Consider the following 23,362-nt stretch of genomic DNA (forward strand, 5'->3'; position numbering starts at 1 on the left):
CAGACCTTCTAGTTCTTCCATCAGTCTGTGGTATCAACACAATGCACTGCACATAGTAAGAACACAAGTGAAGCCCAGATTGACTGAATTTCTTTATGCCTTGATTAGTACGATCTTCCTGACTGTCATAATTTTTCTTATGGAATGTAATTATGATAATTTCCCGGCCTAGTCTTAGCTCCAGGCTCTAATTTATTCTATTTATTGTGGTTTTCTTTTCAGGTTACAAGTTGGTCTGGTTTTTTAAATTTCTGTTCCTTTCTTATTCTTAAACTTTTATTTTTAATGCAGAAACACATACCCATGAAAACATAGTAACCTCCATCTTCCCTGTTTCTATCTTACAAAAAAGGAGGTGCTCCCAGTGCTAAACTTTAAGCAGTGTGAACTCCCTCCACTTCACATGAGTTGTTTTTTTTTTTTTTTTTTTTTTTTGTGGTCCATGTCAGTCCGTGATTTGCTCAAGGGTTCCTTCTTGAAATGCCATGCATGATGATCTCTGGGAACTGATTATCACGTTAGAGGAAGATTTTGGAGATAAACCTGCTGTTACTAGCAAACCAGATATTGACTATATCTTTTGTGGACCTTTTTCAAAACTTTATTCAAGAGCCTCCATCTGTTGGGCTCTGTCTCCTTTTAGCTCTTCTGTTATTTGACTTTTGCCCTGAGTTTGTTGTGTAAGTTTGCTTTGCAGGGCTGTGCCAATTGTGGCCTTGGGACAGACTGTTCCTTTTCCAGACAGAGATGTTTCATCTGGAGCCAGCCTTTACTTTTCTTTCTTCTGTAATGTAAGCATGAAAATATGAAAATGAACAGCACAAATAAGGTTTTATGGCTTCCTCCAGTAACATAAGGAGCCAAGAAAGGCAATAACGGAATTCAGTCATTCACTCTCTTTTCCTATTAACTTGATTTAAATTTATCTTCCAGAATAAATATTTGACAAATTTCTTCATTAGTGTGGAGCTGAAGAAAATACAGTACCTTTGGCTCAGGTTGGTTAATACTGCTCTACTTTGGCAGTTCTGGCCTGTGGAGTTTAGTGCTGGGTTTGTGATTCCTACCAGGCCATATTGCAAAGACTAGATAAAGAAGGCATTGAGGTTGTTGAGTGGGGGTCCAAGGTTCAGGCAGCCAAAAGCAGACATCAGAGGTCAAGGCTGAGGTACTGGTAGAGATGAGCTCAAGACAAAACTGTGTGCCCACTTGTTATACTCCTTACCAGGAGTGCAATTCATTCTTCAAAGTGGAAAAATACAAGAAGACCTCTGGAAATGGAGTGAAGCTTTCAAAAAATTTAAAGCAGGCACATTCTTCATAGAGTTCAGGAGTCAAAAAAGGTTGACCTGCAAGTTAGATTAGGGAGCAGTGACTCACATGCACATTCCAGAGAGGGTGCATGAGATAATTTTGAGAGGGCACAGGCAGGACCAGCCTGAAGCAAAATTATATACTTTCCCATGGCATTCCCTACTTCTGCTATTCTAGCAACTGTTATGGACTGAATGTTTGTGCCATTCCCCACATTCATATGTTGAAATCTTAATCCCAAATGTGATGGTATGAGAAGATCAGGCCTTTGGAAGGTAATTAGGTCACAAGGGTGGAGCCTTTATCTATAAGATTAGTGCCCTTATAGAAAGAGATCCCAGAGCTTGCTCTCTCTTTCTGTTCTCTGCCATGTGAGGATGTCATGAGAAGATGTTCCTCTGCAAGCCAGGAAGCAAGCCCTCCCCAGACACTGGACCTGCTGGCACCTCGATCTTCACTTCCCAGCTTCTAGGACTATGAGAAATAAATGTGTGTTATTTACGTCATCCAGTCTTTGGCAATGTGTTGCAGCAGCCTGAACTGACTAAGACACCATCTTGTTTCTGAAGTCTTATGACTCCCTACCACTTCCAGGGACCTACCAACTCCACTCGTAATTGTGAAACACTGAATCCTTACCAAAAAAGGAAAGCTTCCAGGAAAATGTCATATAGTGTGTTTGATAATTTGGGACTCAGGCTTAGATATAAGTATTGTATGCCTATTACTTATATGGTCCAAATGATGTACCTAAGTCTGCCTACACACTTAGAATCACTTGGGAAACCCTTTAAAAATACGAATCCTTTCTTTTCTCATCTTCATCTAAGGGACCAGGACGCTGAGGGAGGAGGGGGTGCTGTGGTGATGACTTGGCAAGAGGCAGTCTGATTGCTGAGGAAGACAGTGGGGAAGATGCAGAGGTGGCAAGTGAGAGAGGCAGTTGGAAGGCTGGGGACTGGCTATACTCGGCAAATAAGTTAGCCCACTGAGCAAATACGTGTATGAATTGAGTATAGTCAGATCCACATTTCTTATCATCTGGGACAAGAGTTATAATCATGGAAATAGGAAAAGCTAGGGAGATCCTAAGGTGTTGGATTGAAATTGGAAGTATTGGTAGAAACTCATGAATTTTCAAAAATATATAGATACAGAAATAATTATAGAAACACGTAGCAATATACACACCAAGTTCCCAGATCTTGGCTTTTAAATATCCCCTCCATAAAAAGGAGTCAAGCTCCTGGAGGAATGACTGATTATAGGCCTAGGGCAAGGAAAGAACAAAATAAGCCTGAATTATCTTGCTACAGAAAATAAAGAAGTGCTCAAAAAATGACAGGGACATGTCAAAAGGAGAGAGAAGTTAGTGTGAAGGAGCTCCCACTGGCCAAATCTGAGACAACCAAAGCATCAAAATAAATAATGAAAACATTGGATTGAAATTCAATGAATAAAATAAGAATGCACGAGCCCACACGGATATAAATAAGTGAATATATAAACAAACAAATGAAGCGGAAAGTAAAGCTCTTTCTCACAATAGAATGTAGACTATTTTAAATGTTGGCAACAGACAATCTCCATCTGGCAGTGAACCTACAGTGGCTGACAAAGGTAGGAGTCATTCATGGATACTCAGCTGCTGGGTGAAGGTTTGATGGGGAATAGAATATTGGTGTGACATTGAAATATGTCCCCAGAAAGCACTGATCAAATACAAAGGAAAAATGATGACTTCACAATGGTAGACACAAATTTGGCCAGGTGACCAAGGTTAACATTACCAATAGTGGGGGCCGGTTGAGAGAGTAGAGCCTCCTGACGTGAAGCACTGAGAAGAGCACAGCGTCATTTCTTCAGTCTTTCTGCCAGGAATGCAAGGCTTGAGTCTGAGGAAACATTGACTGAGCCAAGTTGAGGGTCACCCTCATAAATGAAAGTTCTGTCCTCTTTAAGACTGTCAGGGACGCAGATCCAGAGCCAGAGAAAGAAGGAGGAACTGTTCCAGACTGAAGGAGAACAATGTGACAATAGGTATTCCTGGAACAAGGAAAAACATGGTATTGGGACTGTTGGAGAAACTTGAATGGGATTAGCGGATTGGAAGGTAGTATTGGTTGATGCTGATTTTCAGATTGGAAAGGTATTATATGGTAATACAGAAGAGTGTTCTTGTTTGGGGAAAGTATACACTGGAATCTGTAGGCGTTATGGGTCATGATGTCAGAAAAAAAGACTCTAATAAATTCAGTTCATTTCTCTCTTTCCCTATAAATATACACACACGTATACATGAACAAATAAAAAACACATATATACTTCTGTATAACTATTCACACATATGTGTATATGTGTACACACACATACATATTTCTTTCTCTCTAAAAGGTTAGTAACTAAAAATTAGGGAATCTGGGTAAAGAGAGTACTCTTGTAATTTTTCTGTTGGCTTAAAACTATTTCAAAAAATAAAATTAGAGGTTGGGCACTGTGGCTCACACCTATAATCCCAGCACTTTGGAAGGCTGAGGCGGGTGGATCACCTGAGGTCAGGAGTTCCAGACCAGCCTGGCCAACATGGCTAAACCCTGTCTCTACTAAAAAAATTAAATAAAATACAAAAAAATAGCCAGGTGAAGTGGTGCATGCCTGTAGTCCCAGCTACCTGGGAGGCTGAGGTAGGAGAATCACTTGAACCTGGGAGGTAGAGGTTGCAGTGAGCTGAAATCACACTACTACACTCTAGCCTGGGTAACACAGCAAGACTCTGTCTCAAAACCAAACCAAACAAAAATCAGAAAAATTCCTGAGTCCTACTCCAGAACAACTCAAATGAATTTTTAATCTGAGTATCTGCATGTTTAAAAAATTTCGAGGTGATTTAAAGGTATGACCAGGGTTGAGGGCCACAGCTCTAAGCCATCTGCATACTTCTCAGCTTGAACCCTAACTGCCTACTTAGGACCAAGCACAGAGAATGAAGATTTCTGAGACATATCACTGTCTTCAAGACCCAGACCAGAGCAGAGCCCACAGGTCATGCAGACTTTGGACTGTTCTGAAGATGGTGATTCCATGGTGGGAGGTAAGGTTAAGACAAATGGAAACTTGAGGCACTGATGTCCCCAACTGATTTTCCTGTGTCCCCCTTAAAACCAGACGGGTAGTTGACTCATCTGAGGCTAGAATCAGGGGTGGAGATTGGAGAGGTCCTGGGCACTCCAGCCTGTTCCTAACTGGGATACCCACTGGGGCTATTTGTTTGCAAAGCTTCTGATGCTAACTAGCAGTCAGTTATGGAATCAGATGAATCAGCTAGGGTTCTATTGCTCCAAGCAATGGAAGCAAACCCTCTAACTTAAATAACAGAGGAATGTATTGGTGGTATACTGGAGAGCTCACATAAAGGACAAGAAGTCACAGAAATCAGGGCAGGAGCCAGAGGAGCTCAGGACATCTAGGTGGCAGGAGCCACCCTGTCTGGTCATTGCTGCTGGAGAAAACATCCTCCATTCATTTTTCTTTTGCATCCTTGCTTTGGTCTACTTAAAATAGAAAGACCTGAGAAAGTGGTATAATTGGTTGCTCTTGACTCCTAGGCCCACCTCCTGGCTGTATTAGCATCTCGATTTCCAGTCCTATCAAGACTGTGTAGAGAAAGAGAATATCCCAAGAAGGGAAGGGAAGGGAGGTGAAGGCTGGGCAATACCCACCCCCATTGTCTGATAGAGTTTCTAGAATGAGTCAAAATCCATAGAGCCATGGGTGAATAATCCAATAAATGAAATAATAACTTCTAATATTCTCCCCCCCGCTTGCTTGTTGTCATTTGCATTAAACACACACAAGACGTTGTGGACCCATTCTACCTCCTCAGAGTTTCTGAATACCCCTCCTTGGTTGTCATATTATTGATAAATGAAAAAATCTATGACCCTATACTATTCATTTTTATATGGATGGCTTAAGGATCCTTCAAGATCACAGAAGCATTCATTCGCATATCAACTAATAATTGAGCACCTGCTGTCTACTAGGCCTTATTCAGGTACCCGAGATGCATCAGTGAACAAAAGAAGTCAAATTCCCTGCTCTTGTCTTGCTTCCATGTTAGGTGGGGCTTATGTGTGTCCGTCCTATCTCACTAACCTGAAAACGAAAATTGTTCATACTGTTTCTACAGGCAAAACTTTACCACAATTCCAGGAAACCAAAAGAGGCTTTTTGTTTGTTTTTTTTTTTAGACGGCGTCTCGCTCTGCTGCTGCCCAGGCTGGAGTGTAGCGGCATGATCTTGGCTCACTGCAAACTCTGCCTCCTGGGTTCAAGTGATTCTTCTGCCTTAGCCTCCTGATTAGCTGGGACTACAGGTGTGTACCACCACACCCTGCTAATTTTTGTATTTTTAGTAGACACGAGGTTTCACCATATTGGCCAGGCTGGTCTCAAACTTCTGATCTCATGATCCCCCCACCTCAGCCTCCCAAAGTGCTGGGATTACAGACATGAGCCCCCACACCTGGCCAAGAGAGGCTCTTCTAAGACACAACCAGTTTCCTTGGTCATCTGTATGTGCCACACTTTTCTCCTTTGGGCTGGGGCAGACACATGTGGTTTCAGAACAACCCAATGGATCTCAGTCCCAGCTCTCCACTAAGCAGAGCCACCAACTTCGGTGTGCCTGAGGCAAATCCATGTTTTCTTTTTTTATTTTTTTCATTTGAGACAGAGTCTAGCTCTGTCCCCCAGACTGGAGTGCAGTGGTGTGATCTCTGCTCACTGCAACCTCCGCCTCCTGGGTTCAAGTGATTCTCCTGTAAGTGATTCTCCTGCCTCAGTCTCCCAAGTAGCTGGGATTGCAGGCGTGTGCCACTACGCCCAGCAAATTTTTGTATTTCAGTAGAGATGGGGTTTCACCATGTTGGCCAGGCTGGTCTTGAACTCCTGATCTCAAGTGATCCACCTGCCTCAGTCTCCTAAAGTGCTGGAATCACAGGCGTGAGCCACCGTGCCTGGCCGCAAATGTATGTTTTGTAGGCTGACAATCAGAGCCCAACATTCTCTTTTGGAGAATCCAAATATGTGGGCATGGAAGAGGTGAGCACAAACTCTTACCAATGCTTGGTTATTTGTCTTAATGACCTGAGGGTAACTCTAAGAGGCCCTTCTGAAAGGGATTAATGTGGTATCAGTTTAGTAGATGTGGAATATCTATGCCTTGGGCCCAGTGCTCATCCCTCTCTAGGCTAGGTTTGGTGGGAGCTGGGCCTTGGCCTTAAGCCTGACCTCTCTCTCGCTGCCCTGGCAGTGACCACGCCCTGATCCTGGCTGAGCTGGCATACCCAGCATAGGAAATGCATGTTGGTGAGGTTTGGGCAGGAGAGAGAGGTGTTTGGTGAGACACTCAGCTAAAGGTTTCTTTTACCACAGAGTAGACATTGCGGTTTTGCTGGAATCACATTCAGGTTTATGTGCCTTTGGTTTCATGAAAAGACCAGGACCATTTGCCCAGGAGTGAAATGACTTGGCCCAGCTCAGCCACAAGTGATATTTTGGCTGGAGATAAGCTCCTGTAGCAAACGGGAAACTCTGTGGGACCTGGGTTATATTGGTGCTCTGAGGCAAATGAGCTTGTGACTGAAGGTGACCAGTTCTACTGTCCTAGTCTCAGTTTCTTCATCTGCAAGACGGGTGGGGGTGGAATGGATGACCTCTCGAAGTCCTTCCACCTCCAACATTCTGATTCTATGCAAGACTGTCTCCATCATTTGTGCGGCCCAGTGCAAGATGAAAATGCCCAGTGCAAAATGAGAATTTCAAGAATTTCAAGCAGCAGAACATTAAACCAAGGACCAGGCCCTTCTACACATGGGGTCCATACACCACACAGGTAGTGTGCCCATAAAGCTGGCCTTGATTCTACGCATCCCCATGGCTGCCTGTTTCTAATTACACTTGATGGAGCATCATGTAATAGAGTGGACAGATACAGGTTTTACAGTTAGAAAAACTTGGTCTTGAATCTAGGCCTTGCATACCAGTCCAATCCTAGGTTCCTTCCCTATCTGTTCCTTGTCTCAGTTTCCTCATGTGTAAAACAGGGATAATTACACTCATCTAGCAGGAAGGTTGTGAAAAATAAAGACAGACATGCAGAATACACAGTAGGGGTTCAGTAAACAGACTCACCAGTGTTGCAAGGTATCACATATTCACATTAAACTGAATTCCACCTGAAACAGCATTTCACAGAGCCATGGCTTTTTAAGGCAAAGTTATGCTAGAGAGATAGCCAGATTCAAAACAGACTTTCTTTTTTCCCAAAAAAAAAAAAAAGTCACGAGGGGCTTTTTACAGTAACTGCATCTGTGGCTCTCTGCTTTCTGGACCACACACTCTACGATTTAGGAAGTCATTCCGTTCCCAACTGAAAATTATCTTGGGCTTGGTCCCTTTCTTCACTCAGTTCCCCATCCTCCCACTCTTTTCTTCTGCTATTCAGAACTGCATATGGGTTTTGAGAAACTCATTTGCATTTCACATTCATTTCATGGCTATGATTGTTCTCATTTGCTTTGACTTCACATGTAGCCACATGTGCAGTTTTTCTCTCATCTTGTGCAGCCAGAAAAGAGGACCAGACTTCCTTGGGACTGTCCCTCCTCTCATTAATGAATGATGCTATAAGCAAAAGTCAGCTTCCACCAGTGGGGAAAATATTATTCATTCTTGTGTTCGTCTCTCCATTCATTCACTTACATGTCACCCTTTGAGCGCCTAATATGTGCTAGCCATGTTCCCAGACACTGGGAATTTAGAGATAAATTATGATCTTTATCCAATTAGAAACTCAAGAACCAGTGAGAGAGACAAACGAGAGAGCATAAAATGTCAGCTACAGCAAGGTAAGTATTTTTAGAACGGTTGTGGAGTTGCAGGGAGACAGAATGACTCCCATGAGTTTTGTTTCCACCTGGGTGAGCCGGAGAAGGGACCATTTGAGCTGGGTGATGAAGGATGTGAAGGAATTTTCTAGAAAAAGATACACCCATCTGAAAGGAATCCTGGGACCTCACTGATGCTTTTCAATCATTTCAATAATCTTGTCAATTCCCTGAGACATTTATCTCAGGATCACGTGTGTGGAACTCCAGCTTCACAAACCCTATGGCCTTGGCTCACCATTGACCCTCTTGCTCCAGCAGAGTGGAAATGTCTAGAGGTGGGTCCTTTCAGTCTCTTCATTGCCTTAGTTATGCAATTCCTCACTCCTAACCCACTCTTTCCTTCTCTCTCAGGGGTAGATACCCTTCTTCCTTCCAAAGGCAGCCCTTCCTCAGGGAGCCCAACCCCAGCACACCTGTGAGACTTTGCTTATTCAGTTTTCTCTCTTAGTGCTTCAAAATCTACTTTCCGGTTCCTTACCCTCCTTCAACAAACAAGATTCAGTCTTGCACAACCTAAAAACAAACAAAACTTTTTTAAGCACTGCTATTCCCTCAAGGTATTCAGGTACCTATCACCTTCCTTTTACTAACACACTTGTTGAGGAAAGTGGTTTCTTCACTCTCAGTTGTGACATTCTCACCGCTCCTTCAAGCCTGACCTAACAGCTTTTAGCCCCTGCTCCCTACTGAGTCTCCTCTCCCAAAAGTCAGCAGATCTCCAATTCACGAGTCTACTGACACATCTCCAGCCCTCATGCTCACCGAATTCTGCATCGTTTCAATTCTTGAAATGTTCACGTTATTGAAACCTTGCTCCCTCCTGGCTTTTGTAGCACTGTTCCTCAGCTACTCCCTTCCCCACCAGCCCCTCTTCCCTTCTCTTGTCACAGACCCTACTCCTCAGTTATCCCCTAATGACCCTTGGCCTCGGCTAGATGACTGGCTCCAAAACCCTGTCTCTAGGTCCTTCAACTTCTCTGAGCCTCACTCTCACATTTCCAATGGTTTCTGTGATATTTTCCTTGAGGTAGCTCATTGGTTTCTCAAATGCTGACTTTTCTTTCCTTCTCCCTCAAGCCTTTATATTTTGATGAGTGATGCTGTCATCACCCCAGCGCCCACTCAGGATTGGAATGATATTATTCCAATATATATCATTCCAATCTTTCCCTTGCCCCATCTCCAATTAGGTACCCAATCCCATTTCTGTTACTCTGAAATGGTCCTTGCCATCTTTGTTATTATGGTTTCACCTTGTCCTTGAACCACCATGGGTGCCCAATGGTGCATGTTCATTATTTCCCAGCCCAGATAAGTTCATCTTTCTAAAGTTTGACTCTGATGCTGTCAAAATCCATTCTCCTTCTGAATTTACCCACATTTTTGTCTGGATATTAACTCAGTGTTTTTGAGACAATCTCTGATTTTTCTCTTCAATGTAATAAATTCTTACTCAATACTTAGTATGAGCAAGTCACTGTATGAGGAGCTACAGAAGTAGAAACAGGAAGATACAGTCTTTGCCTTCGAGGAGTACAATCCAACTTTAAGAGGAGACCATTGGGGATAAGACAGAAAGTTAGGAGAACTAGAAAAGAAGATAAAAAAGCAAGGGCTCTCTCAGAAAGAAGAAACCACAACATGTGTGTTGTGTGTGTGTTTTGTGTGTGTGTGTGAGTGGTGTGTGTGCATGGTGTGTGTGTGTCCAGGACTGTGAAAAGTAGAGGTGGTGTTTGAGGAGGATTTTGACAGAGAGAAAGGACAGCAGAACTTTCCAGGTGAAGAAAACAATTTCCACAGCGGTGTAGAGATGGGAAAATACTGTGCATATTTGGAAAAATAGTAATCCAGATTTGTGGGAACATAAGGTCTAGTGAGATCTAGTCTAACCAATTAATCTACGTGATGAGAACTAAAATCCACGTTTCTTTAGGAAATATAGTAAATGGCATAGCTTAGGACTTTGTCTTACACTTCAACAAAGCAGAGTGCTGTATATATTATGTTTGTCAGATCTCACACACACACACACACACACACACACACACATATACACACACATTCGCTCTCTCACAGAGACATGCATGGACAGAAAACCATGCTGGGTAGTATAGTTACACAGACCTTGCTCTTGAGAAATAGCCTCTCGGGAGAAGGAGGGAAGGGTGAATAAATAATTGCAACATCGTATGGTCAACACTATTAGTACAAGTAAAGATGTGTGCAGTGCTCACAGCAGCCTAGAGGAGGGAAAGGAAATGAAGTTGGCAGAGATTGTAAGGAAAGCTATATAGGGTAGCATTTGATTTAAGCCTCAGAGAATAAGTACGAGTTTGTCAATGGAAAGGGGGAAAGCAGGGTGTTTTAGGTCAAGGAAACAGGAATGAAATGTGTGTGTAGTGTGGTGGGGGAGTGTGGGTAGAGCTTGAGGAAATGTGTTCATACCTGGAAAAGCTGTCTCGTGGGCCAGAGCAGTGGTCCTCAGTGCTGGTGATTTTGTCCCCAATGGTTCTTCATGGGGGCGATTTTGCCACCCAGGGTACATTTGACAATTCCTACAGACATTTTTTAATTGTCACACTCTTGCACGGGGAGGGGATGTTCTGCTGGTATCCAGTGGGTAGAGGTCGGAGATGCCACTAAATATCCTACAATGCACAGGATTCTCCCAAACGACAAAGAATTCTCCCCTTTAAAATGTCAATAGTGCCAAGGTTCAGAAACCTTTGGCTAGAATGTAGTAGTCCTAGAAAGAAGCAGAAGGAAATGAGATTGGAAGGATATATTGGTGTTAATTTATAAAATGCCTTAAATGGCGTATAATATACTGATGGTTTCCAGAAAGGTAAACATTTTATTTTCATTGATTTAATTAGTCTCATTTGATTCAACAATATTCATTTATAGTATAATTCAATAAAAAGTGATAATGCTTATAAGTGACAAAAGAGAATTTTATTTACAAAATTGTATAATTTTTAGCTTTGAGATCATTTGAACAGAGACTTTCTAATGGAAAAGCATCTATTTGAATCCTTTCCCTGGTGAGTAGCTGGATTCCTCTGCCTCTGGCCACTCCTCCTGCCTCCACTCAAGGTATCAGGGTTATTCGCTGAGCCTTCTGGCTAAGTTGGCCCATAAAGCACAGGGATGCTCAGGTGGACCTGGTCTCTTTAGGACTGTAGCTAGGAACTAATTACTTGTTTAGAGTCACAACTAGGTGTGGGTTCTCAGGAAAGACTGGCTGTGGTCCAGGACTAATACAAGATGTTTTGAACAGAAGTCTGGGGATCACTTTTTCTAAGCCTTATTTGTGTTGGAAAAGTTGAGTTCATATCATCATCACTTAATTGAGTCCTTTTTTTCCCCATACTCTTCCATTAGGAACCCCTGCATCGCCCCCTGAGTGGGGTATTAGACCCACTTTATAATGAAGAGTTTAATAATTGGCAGGAAGTTACTTAGGAAATACAATGCCATCGAAGCCTATTTTCAACCATCTAAACAAAGGTATCCGCCCAGAAATAATTTCCCAATGTAAAGGAGAGGCAGAAGACTGTAGGGTACACCCTTCATTCAGATGAAAGAAGGCTGCTTACTAAAGTTTGTGTACTAGTGGTTCTCAAATCCTTAAGCGCAGGGAACGTTTTCAAAATACTAGGATTTTTGATGGCACACTTGAAGGGATTAAATGGAATCCACTGTGATTATCATACTACAACGGCATTCATACATTAAAGTTAAAAGGATACAACCTATGTGCCCAGAGAGAAAGAGAGGTCACAAATGAAAAAGTCAGACCATCCTCCCACCTTTCCACTCAGAAAGTGTATGCCCCATGGTAGGCTTGCCAGATAAAATGAAGGAGGCCAAGTTCATTTTGAATTTCAGATACATAATGAATATTTTTGAGTATAAGTTTGTCCCATGCTAAACTCATTTATCTGAAATTCAAATGTAACTGAATACCTTGTATGTTTATTTGCTAAATCCAGCAACCCTATTCCAGAGAGAGCGTGAGATGGGAGTCTTCCATTTATTCCGCCAGTATCTGTGCCCACGCACTTCTCCCGGGTGAGCATCTTGCTCCTTTAGATATGATTGTTGTTAACAGTGCATACAACATGGCCCCTAAATCCAAGCCAACTAATTCAGCTAGTGTCCACCTAAAGAAATCACGATCTGTGTTAATGCTGGAGGGAGAAGAGGATTGTCTAAAATGGACTTACTAAGAGACGGTATGTTTGTCTCTGATGTGGAACATTCCCTAAGTATTTTCGTTATTTGGCAAACATTAATTGAGCATCAGAAATGTTCTGGGCACTTAGGATGGAACAAGAAACTAAATATTGCTGTTCTCATGGTGCCTACATACTTGTAGCGGGGAGACTCTTCGATGCTCATTTTTATCCCAGGGTTGACCTGAGTTAGATGTGAGTTCACGTATCAGCTGCAACACACTTTAGTACCTTGTTATTTGAATACTGGAATAATACTGCAATAAATACTGCAATAATAATACTGCAATAAATACTGGTGTAAAAGATAAAGCTTTTAGGAACATGACTCTTAACTGAACATTTTTTGTTTCTTGGCATGTGTGCATGTGCTTATGTGTTTGTGAGTATACAGATAATGCACAAATAATGGGTTTCCTGGAAATGTTGGTTGTACAGAGACTATCTTTCTTGACCATTTTTGTCCCCAAAGCAAGCACTTGAAAGAATTCAGTAACAACTTCTTGAGCAGAAAAAGATGGCCCCTGCTCAGAGCTTGGTTCAGCAGCAGACACTGAAATGTGGCTTGGCTCTGTCCCTTGGCATAGTTCTAGGGTTTTATGTTCCATGAGAGGCCTTGGAGGGAGGAGGTACTGGTACCTTTTCAGAATCTCATCAAATCAGGCACGGACTTGCTGGCAGCCACAGTAGAAGGATCTTACTGATCATTGCCCAACTCTCAGGAGGTAACTGGAAAAAGAGAAGAAGGCAAAACAAGCAACCAAATCTGAAGCCTTATAAATTTGACTTGATAATTTTGTCTCAAGGCTGTCAAAGAGTAGAAATAATGATTTCATTTTCTCCAAGTCCAATTATTGGGCATTTAGTATTTAACTCAGATAAAATACATTCGAGCGTACCTATCAACTTTTTTTCTTTTCTTTTTCTTTTTTTTTCAGTCTAGCCGTTCTTAGCATCAGATGACTCTGCTCCTTGAAAATACATTTAAGTGATGCCATTCCTGTTCAAAACCACCACTGACTCCTTCTTCGGGGGGCAAGCCTTGACATCCTGTGCATTTTGCCTGTGAGACGTGTCTCCAATTATCTGAAAATCTTCTGCCAGGGATAAGGCGATTCGTCTCTATTCTGTCTGAGGTTGTGGATCTTGGTTTGCAGAGGAGGGCTGCAACCTAGTAGCTTCCTCCGCGTGGCTTCTCACTGAAACCAGAATGACTCATTTAGAAAGTAATCTGGGTGCAGCCTCTTGCTGCCCTCTGGTGGAGAGAACGGATATTGAACAAGCCATAACAGGACTGATCTCTGAGGCAAATGCTGTAATGCATCAGCGCAAAGGTCCACGGGGAATAATTACATTTCAAGCTATTATCTAAATGAATGGAATTCATCTAAATGAATGGAGTTGGAACGGTTGTTCTATGAGAATCTTATTTCTCAGCAACAGGATTTAATTCCATCCCCTTTTTATTTCTGTTTGCTGAGAACTGGTTTCTCATTTCTCCACGCTTGTTCTTCCTTTTGGTGAACAATCATTTTGTGTATTTTGAGATAATTATAAAATTCTTGTACCCTCATTTTAAAACATTTCCAGAAAGTGAAAGTCAGCATGTGACCCAGGAAAATTCTAATTCTTAATACACTCGAGATTGTAAACTAGGGTTTAGACCTATATATTCAGATCAAATTCCAAACCAAAATTCATTTCAGAAGTTTAAATAAAACGTATTTGTTTTATACCTTCTGAGTCCCTTCATGAAAGTGAGAGGTTGTCTTCTTAAGACTTTTGCATACAAGTTACATTTCAAGAGAATGTGCTTATTTTTTAAGCCCTAAACATGAGAAAATGCTCAAAAAGTATATCCAGGTAGAAGCATGCAATTTTAATTAAAATCTACTACTACTCTTTTTAGAATCCAGGAAAAATTGTGGAGACTAGAGTATGGGATATTAACACATTATGCATCAGTGTACGACTGACCTTTCAAATGTGTTCCAGTGCCCTCTAGAGCTGTTGTGCTTTTTGAATTAAGAAATTCTTCTTTTTTTTTTAATTTTTATTTTTTGAGATGGAATTTCACTCTTGTTGCCCAGGCTGGAGTGCAATGGCATGATCTTGGCTCACTGCAACCTCTGCCTTCCAGGTTCAAGCGTTTCTCCTGCTTCAGTCTCCAGAGTAGCTGGGATTACAGGCATGCGCCATCACGCCCGGCTAATTTTTTTGTATTTTCAGCAGAGATGGGGTTTCTCCATGTTGGTCAGACTGGTCTCGAACTCCTGACCTCAGGTGATCTGCCCACCTCGGCCTCCCAAAGTGCTGGGATTACAGGCGTGAGCCACCGTGCCCGGCCTGAATTAAGAAATTCTTAATGCTAGGTTAGTGATTGGTTCATATAGGAAGGATTTTTTATTCATTAGTTAATTCATTTGGTTTTTATTCAACAAATATTCCCTGAGCACCCACATGCCAATGCTATGGAAGATGAATTCATCACCTGCATGAAGGTACTTACAGAGCTGAGAGTAAATGTCTTGAGAACAAGGCAGACCATGGGCAGCTCACAAGAGAGGTAGAGGTAACACGATATCAGAATTCAGAGATGAGGGCCGGGTGCAGTGGCTCATGCCTGTAATCCTAGCACTTTGGGAGGCTGAGGAGGGTGGATCACTTGAGGTCAGGAGTTTGAGATCAGCCTGACCAACAGGGTAAAACCCTGTCTCTGCTAAAAATACAAAAATTAGCCAGGCATGGTAACATGTACCTGTAATCCCAGCTACTAAGGAGGCTGAGGCAGGAGAATCTCTTAAACCCAGGAGGCTGAGGTTGCAGTGAGCCAAGGTAGCACCACTGCACTCCAGCCTGGGCCACAGAGTGAGACTCATGTCAAAAAAAAAAAAAAAAAAAAAAAATCAGAGATGAAAGAGATTACTTCCAGTTCTAGTTTTGGGAGCAGGTGAAATAAGGGACTTTTCTGAACTAGAAATTAAAGTGTGAACAAGATTTGGATGTAAAATCATTCTACATGGCAGAAATTTGGAAATTTCTTCCTTAGGTATAATTTTTATTGGGAAAATAAGCTAGAGGCAGCTCCTAAAAGTCATGCAAACGACTTTGTCTCTTTCAGGCGTCTTTGAAATGGGAGAGTTCATGACATTTCGGATACTATCAATTCTTGATTGACCTCTGCCCTTTACACATGAGATTTCTGCCCTCTTCCTCAAAATACTCTTCTCTCACCAAGCCAAAAGCAATAAAACAAGAGAGGAGGAATAACTGGTTTTATTGGCTCTCCCTGTCACTATATTCTCCTTAAGTCACCAGTGCTACTCATTTGATGTCATACTTCATTCGGGCTGCTATAACAAAAATATCACAAACTGGGTGGCTCGTAAACAACAAATATTTGTTTCTTACAGTTCTGGAGGCTGGAAAGTCCAAGATCAAGCTACCCACAGATTTGGTATCTGGGGAGAGTTCATTTCCTGCTTCATAGTTGGTGCCTTCTCACTGTGTTCTCACAAGGTGAAAGGGGCTAATGACCTTGGGTCTATCTTACAACGGCACCAATTCCATTCATCAGGACTCTTACCTTTGTGACCCAGTTACCTCCTCAAAGGCCCACCTCCTAATATCATCACCTTGGGGGTTAGGATTTCAACTTAAGGATTTTGGAGGATATAATATTCAGACCACAGCATTTGATGAATTTCTTTCTTTCTTTCTTTTTTTTTTTTTTTTTTTTTTTGAGACGGAGTCTCACTCTGTTGCCCACGCTGGAGTGCAGTGGTGTAATCTCAGCTTACTGCAACTTCTGCCTCCCGGGTTCAAGCAATTCTCCTGCCTCAGCCTCCGAGTAGTAGCTGGGATTACAGGTGTGTGCCACCACGCCCAGCTAATTTTTGTAGTTTTAGTAGAGACGGGGTTTCACCATGTTGGCCAGGCTGGTCTTGAACTCCTGACCTCGGGAGATTCGCCTGCTTCAGCCTCCCAAAGTGCTAGGATTACAGGTGTGAGCCACCACACCTGGTGATGAATATTTATTGCGTACCTATTATATGCCAGATATACTGCTAGCTACAGTTAGCAAGCATACGTGGTCCTTTTTCTTAAAAAGCTTTTACTGGCTATAGACAGCCAATTAAGCAATAGAATACAACCCTTAATGTATAATAAGAAAAGCAGTACACCACAAATATCAACCTGGCCTTTGGTGTAAGGCAATCTGGACTCTGTTGAATACTTGCCATGTGACCGGGATACTTAACCTCTTTACACTCAGTTTTTGATATAAATATATTCCTAGTTCACCTAACGGTCCGAGCAGGTGTTCCTGGTCTGCAGTGACTTTCCTCCAGGCCATAATTCCTTCTTGTGATTTTGCCATCCCCTAGGGCTTCATCCTCACAGCTGAAGGGGAAAGAGAGCGTGTGAAAGAGGGACAGATGCTTTTTTAAAACGCACTGCTCTGGAAATGGCATCTATTGGCTAGAACTCAGTCATTTGGCCAAACTTAATTCAAGTAAGGCTGGAAAAAGTAGCTCAGCTGTGCACCCAGATATAAGAAGAGAACATGGATCTTGTTGAACACCTAGAAGTATTTGACACAACCTTTGTAAACCACATTAAGAAGTTCAGATTTATCATGGAATTAACAAGCCAATGAAAGCAAAGGAGTAAAATCATCATATTTTTCATTTTTGGAAAATCATTCTATCAGCAGCGAAAAGAATGGCTTGGGTGATTGATTGGATAACTGAGTGGGCAGTAGTGTTATTCAGTGAGATACGGGAAGAGGTGTGAGTTTTCAGGGAGCAGATCGGGAGGTGAGTTTAACTGAAGTCACATTGAATATGAGGTGCTTCAAGATCATCAGATACACAGAGATGTGCTCTAGTTACAAACACTGAAGTCTAAAGCTCAGGAAAGAAATCTGAACTAGAGGTATACCTTTGTGAATTTTCAACTTATAGATGGAGCTTTGGGGGTTTGTAGAGAAAAACAATATAAAGGAAAGGACAGAGGAAGAGGAACCAGCAAAAGCAACTGAGCAGGAGCATCCTGTAGAGGGAAAAGTGGCTGAATATGCTGCCACACCTGCCACAGGAAGAGATTATTTCAAGGAGGCAGTGGTCAACAATATCAAAGCAAGACACCAACTTTTATAAAAAAGGAGGTTGTGGGTGAAATGTTCCGGTTATTCTGTGTATCCACCATTCTCCCCTCTTCCCTGTGCCCCTGAAGGCTGAGCTCTGTAGACTTTATCACTTAGGCTCCCTAGATGTCTAGCTTTCAACTGGGTTTGGACAATGGGAAGCAATGACAGATGGGATGACTGAAACAGAGAGAGCAGAATATTTTTCCCCAGTTCCATTCAGCTTTAGTATCTTCTCTTAGGCAGTAAGTCCACCGCTCCTTGACTTCAATTCCCACCAGGTGTCCTCTTCTCCCTGGTTCTCACTCTTACTGTTCTATTTCCTCCTCTTGTCTCTTTGGCCCTAGGAATGATAATGGCTTCCTACTGTCACTGCTCTTGGAGTGCCTCATGATTCCATTTTTGATGTCTTCATCCTGCCTATATCTCTGGAAGCAGCTTCTCCCCTTGAACCATGTGGGATGAACTCTGCTTCTTGCTGGTATGCTGACTGATCTTGTAATATTAGTATTTAGAAACTAAATTGCAATTGGTAGAAGGGTGAGTATTTGATGAAGTAGGAGTTAGGCTTTCAAGGAGTTTGGCTGTGGAATTCATCATCTTTCTCTACTTGCCTGAAAGGAGAAAGGATGGAGGAAAGGAAGGAAAGGGAGATAGTACAAGTGGAGAAACCTTGAGTGGAAGGAGTTTTTTTTTTTTCCAACATGGAAGAGACCTGTTAATGTTTAAGTACTCATAGGAAAGACCCAACAGAAAGAATTTATTATTGATGTAAGAAAGTAGGGGACTTATTAATTGGTTGAAGCTTATGAGAAGGCAGAAGGATTTGGGACACAGGATGCAAATGGGAGGATTTGACTTGGGTGAAGAGAGGGTCACCTTATCTGTTGTAAGTGAAAGAATGGAAGACAGGATGAGTGGGAAACAAGTAAGTTTGTAGGGTTGGTGTCAAAAAGTTGAGAGAGTTCTTATCTAAGGGCTTCTGCTTTTTCTGGAATCCCAGAACATTCAGAGGGTAGAATTATTACAGAGCTGGGCATTTGCCTGGAAAATCTCATGGAAGTACATGGGGCAAGGGAATTGAGAATGCTGGCAAGAAATGGACTGGGGACAAATAAAGATGTAAATGGGGGTACTGATGAGAGAGAAGAGGGCGCTGGGGACTGGTGATTCAGTGCAGTTTAAGATCAGATTTATAGGGAGTAACTTGAGTAAGAAAGTTGGAAAATAGGAAACTATTGTCAGAAATGGAAATGTCTGAATTCAAGATTTCAGAGAAGGAACAACTCTGGTTGATGGTAAGATTTAGGATATGGCTGGAGAGTGCATGCCTGCAGTGAGGTTGATATGAAGGTTACTGGAGATGAGGACACTAAAGGAAGTGGGATGATGGAGGACTTGGGATGGAGAGGAACCAAAGTCTCTAAGATGGCTGCTTCCATGAGGGGAAAAGTACATGAGGAAAACATTTCTTCCCCATCCTAGGGGTCCCTGGCATCTTCCTAGTCATCCTAATGTAACATCCCGTCACCTGTCTCCTTCAGGATCATGCCTGGTGGGAGCCCCTGCCCCAGGCCTGGAAGCAGCTCCCTTCTGCCTCCATGCTCCCACCATGGCATCATTGCTGAGGAAGCTCCCACTTTCCACATGATGAGGAAACTGGTTCTAGTCAAGACAAGATCTGGACCATTGAAGTGAAAACACGGTGGAAAGAGGGACCAAAATCACCTTCCCCAAGCAAGGAAGGAGACCAAACCTCTAAAAACATTCCAGCTGACATCATCTTTGTTTTAAAGGACAAGCCACAAGCCACATAGTATTTTTAAGAGAAATGGCTCTGATGTCATCTGTCCTGGCAGGATCAGCATTTGGGAGGCTCTGTGTGGGTGCACAGTGAACATCCCACTCTGGACGGAAAGGCTATACCCATTGTATTCAAGGAAGTCATCAGGACTGGCACGCGGTGAAAAGTCCCTGGAGAAGACCTCCCTCTCCCCAAAGTGCCCAAGAAATATGGGGACTTCATTATTGAGTTTGAAGTGATCTTCCCCTAATGGATTCCCCAGAGGTCAAGAACTGTACTTGAGCAAGTTCTTCCAATATAGCTACCTGCATTCCCCAAGGACAAACCAGGAAGCTTTCCAGAGCTCAAGGATTTCAGGACTCTTCTCCAGTTGTGGACCATGAGAGGACAGGTGGGCCCAGGGAAGGCTTTCAGACTGCTGAAAGTTTTCCATAGACTATATTACAATATTTCAAAGTCATGCACTAGGGGAGAAAAAAGCTCCCACTTTGGCTGCCAGGGCTTGTTGGGGTGGAGGGTGACACAAGGTGAGGAAAAATATGCTCCTGCTATCTTGCCCTTGACCATGGAAAGCACTTTTCTGTAGCAATCCTGGGATCCAGAGTTGGTCTCTATGGAACCAACGGTAGCAATATCGTGTCTGGTTGCAGTAGAGGGGCTTTGGTGGGCTGGCCCTGGATCCTTATCAGCATTCTTTACATTAATTTTGTCAGAGAATGCATTCATCTTCAAACAATGGACTTAGAAATGGCTTTTGTAAATTAGGGACTGTGTTAAATTGCACGCTGGCCTCTGAATACCTCAGAAAATAGATTGCTATCAACAGGTGCTTTTCCTCTATGTTTCTGTGAGGTTCTAGGAGTTGAGATAGGAGATGGATTGTCAACAATGATCCTTGCTAAATGAGCACTTTGTGTTTATAATTGAGATATTTTAACATTTAAAAAATAATACGTCATCTTATAGAGGTAATTTATGTTCACTGAACAATTCAGAAAATTAAAAGAATAGAAAATAAAACTCTTCTGTATTCCCACTAACTGGAAATAACTATTATTAATATCTTAGCATCATTTTTTACTCTGGGTACACATCCCCATTTGCCCCTTTCCCAACTTGGAGTCATATGTATATCCAGTTTTATTATCTCCTTTATTCATTTAATAAAATGTGAGCACTGTGGAGTCCTGTTAAGATGAGTAAGCAACAATGAAGAAGGGGTCCAATGTCAGGGAGAACAATTGTTGTGAGACAGGTAACCACAAAAGCCACCGCTGGTACAACCACCTTGCTCTGCACGTAGCCCTAGCAGTATAACCTCGTTCTATAAATACCCCTTCCAGTACAACCCTATAAAACTTTCCTCCAGACCCTGCTTCTTTGCAGACAGCCCCTTCTTTGCTGTGCTGCCCATTGCACCCTTGCAATGTATCTTCATACTTTGTCTAATAAACCTGCCTTTCTTTACCTATAGCTGTCTTGGTTAATTCCTTTACCGCCTGCAATGCCAGCCCCAGTCAGTCAGGCCTGCGACAAGTACTTCTCTGGGCCATTAAAAATTTCTTTTTAAAAAAGTGATTGTAGCAAAGTCTTCTAGTTGTTCACTATCCCTCCCTCCCTCCCTCCCTTCCTTCCTTCTTTTTCTTTTTTTGAGACAGAGTCTCGCTCTGTCACCTAGGCTGGAGGGCAATGGTGCGATCTTGGCAACCTCCGCCTCCTGGGCTCAAGTGATTCTCGTGTCTCAGCCTCCCAAATAGCTAGGATTACAGGCGTGCACCGCCATGCTCAGTTAATGTTTGTATTTTTAGTAGAGATGGCGTTTCACCATGTTGGCCAGGCTGGTCTTGAATTCCTGACCCCAAGTGATCCACCTGCCTTAGCCTCCCAAAGTGCTGGGATTACAGGTATAAGTCACCGTGGTTGATCTATTTCCTTCTTCCTGGGTATGCAACTAGACTGTTTCCTGGCCTCCCTTGCAGTTAGGCGTAGCCAAAGGAACATGAGTGAATGTGATGAGTATATTCTTGGGCCAATGCTTGCAAGAGGCAGGCGTGTCCTACCTCTATGTTATCTGTTCCCCCTTCTTATAGCTGGATGCAGATGATGACAAGGCCTTAGGAGATTTCAAGGTCACAGGATGGAAGGAACCTAAAATTTGAATAATCATGTGCTGAACAAGATGGGGAATACTGGTGAGAATAAACATCTAATGTGTTTGATCTATTACATATTTTGGATCTGTTTGTTATAGCCACTTTGCTTACCCTAACTGTTTTTCATTCTACAGGCATACCATAATTTCCAAGAGGAAATGGTTTTGTTTTGTTTTGTTTTGTTTTTTTGAGACAGAGTTTTGCACTGTTGCCCAGGCTGGCGTGCAATAGCACAATCTCTGCTCACTGCAACCTCTGCCTCCCGGATTCAAGCAATTGTCCTGCCTCAGCCTCCTGAGTAGCTGGGATTACAGGTGCCTGTCACCATGCCTGGCTAATTTTTTGTATTTTCAGTAGAGATGGGGTTTCACTATGTTGGCCAGGCTGGTCTTGAACTCCTGACCTCGTGATCCGCCCACCTCAGCCTCCCAAGTGCGGGGATTACAGGTGTGAGCCACCACGCCCGACCAGGAAATGTTTCTTATTAAACTGTAGTAGGTTGTTAAAAATGGCCCCCAATGAGTGAATCACATCTCCCTGTGTCCATGTCTCTTTGTAATATTCTTGACTGCTTTCCCCAACAAAAGCAGGGGGTCTATTTCCTCATTCCTGGAGCCTAGGCTGCCCTTATGAGTTTTTTGGCCAGAAGAATGTGATGAAAGCAGCATTTGAGGACTTCTGAGCCCAGATCCTAAGGGCCCTTGTAGCATCTGCTCTTGCTTAGGGTGGACCCCAGCTACTATATAAAGAAGCCCAGATTATCCTATTTGTGTAGAGAGTCTGTGTGGAGAGATAGGTCCTAGATGATGAGATAACATGTGGAGAAAGAAGCCACATGGAGGAGAATTGAAGCCCTACACACATGTGTGAGTCCAGGTAAAGCCATGAGAATAAATATCCAGGCATCTCAGTCCACCCTCAGCCATTTGAGCCATCCCAGGAGGGATGCCAGACTTGTAAGTGAAACCATCTAGGAGTCTCCCGATCCAGTCAAGCCACCCAGCCAACAACGCCATGTGGAGCAGAGACAAGCCACCCCTGCAGAGCCCTGCCCACATTCCCTACCCACAGTACTGTAAGCATTAACATAGTTATTTTAAGTCACTAAACTATTGATTGTTAGCCAGTAACAGATAACTGAAACATGGATACTGCAAGAGAGAAAAGGCAATATCTTTTCCTCACCCATTGCAAGGTTCATGGCTGACACCCTGGAACAAAAGACAGATTAACAAAGGAAACACTTAAAACTTATATTTAACCAAAGTTTTACATGACATGGAACCCTTCAAAAATCATGACCCAAAGACCCAGGGAAAACTGTATTTTAATGGTAAGTCTGATGAAAGAAGTGGATAGTTGTGGAGAAATATGACTGGACAAAGGAGAGTATGACCTAATGGTAATAAACAGGAATTGTGGGGGAGAACTTAGCAAGGCCTGTTTGTTCAGATTCTTCTTTATGTCTTCCTTTATTTCCTTTAGATATAGAGCAGGACACCTGTGTCGTGATGTCTTATGGCCTACTTTCAGGGGAGGTAGGTCAGATAATTATTTTATGGCTGGCTCTCTTGCAGAACGGTGGGAGAGCTGAGAGAATGACCTTGCTTCTGTGGTTTTCTCAATTTCTAGGGTCTCACACTTTGAACCCCAACAGTATTTATATGTGTTCACATTTTTGTTACTGTAAATGACAGTGATGAACATCCTTGTCCTGAATTTCCTGTCCATCAGGAGACTCTATATTGTTGA

The 23,362-nt window shown here is 42.6% G+C and overlaps 1 long non-coding RNA gene across 1 annotated transcript in view; it reads right to left on the reverse strand.

Moving 5' to 3' along the window:
• Window positions 1-2,848: 2,848 nt before the first annotated feature.
• The window catches only part of LOC106996779 (uncharacterized), a 29,275-nt gene continuing 8,761 nt past the window's right edge, over window positions 2,849-23,362 (reverse strand). The window contains exons 2-5 of the long non-coding RNA XR_001442819.3: window positions 13,404-13,703; window positions 13,144-13,233; window positions 10,712-11,012; window positions 2,849-3,360 (exon numbers count right to left, since the gene is read on the reverse strand). This is a non-coding gene — a long non-coding RNA (uncharacterized LOC106996779). The remainder of the gene's footprint in view (window positions 3,361-10,711; window positions 11,013-13,143; window positions 13,234-13,403; window positions 13,704-23,362) is intronic.

Source organism: Macaca mulatta, chromosome 2, assembly GCF_049350105.2.
Source record: "Macaca mulatta isolate MMU2019108-1 chromosome 2, T2T-MMU8v2.0, whole genome shotgun sequence".
NCBI classification, from domain to species: Eukaryota; Metazoa; Chordata; class Mammalia; order Primates; family Cercopithecidae; genus Macaca; species Macaca mulatta.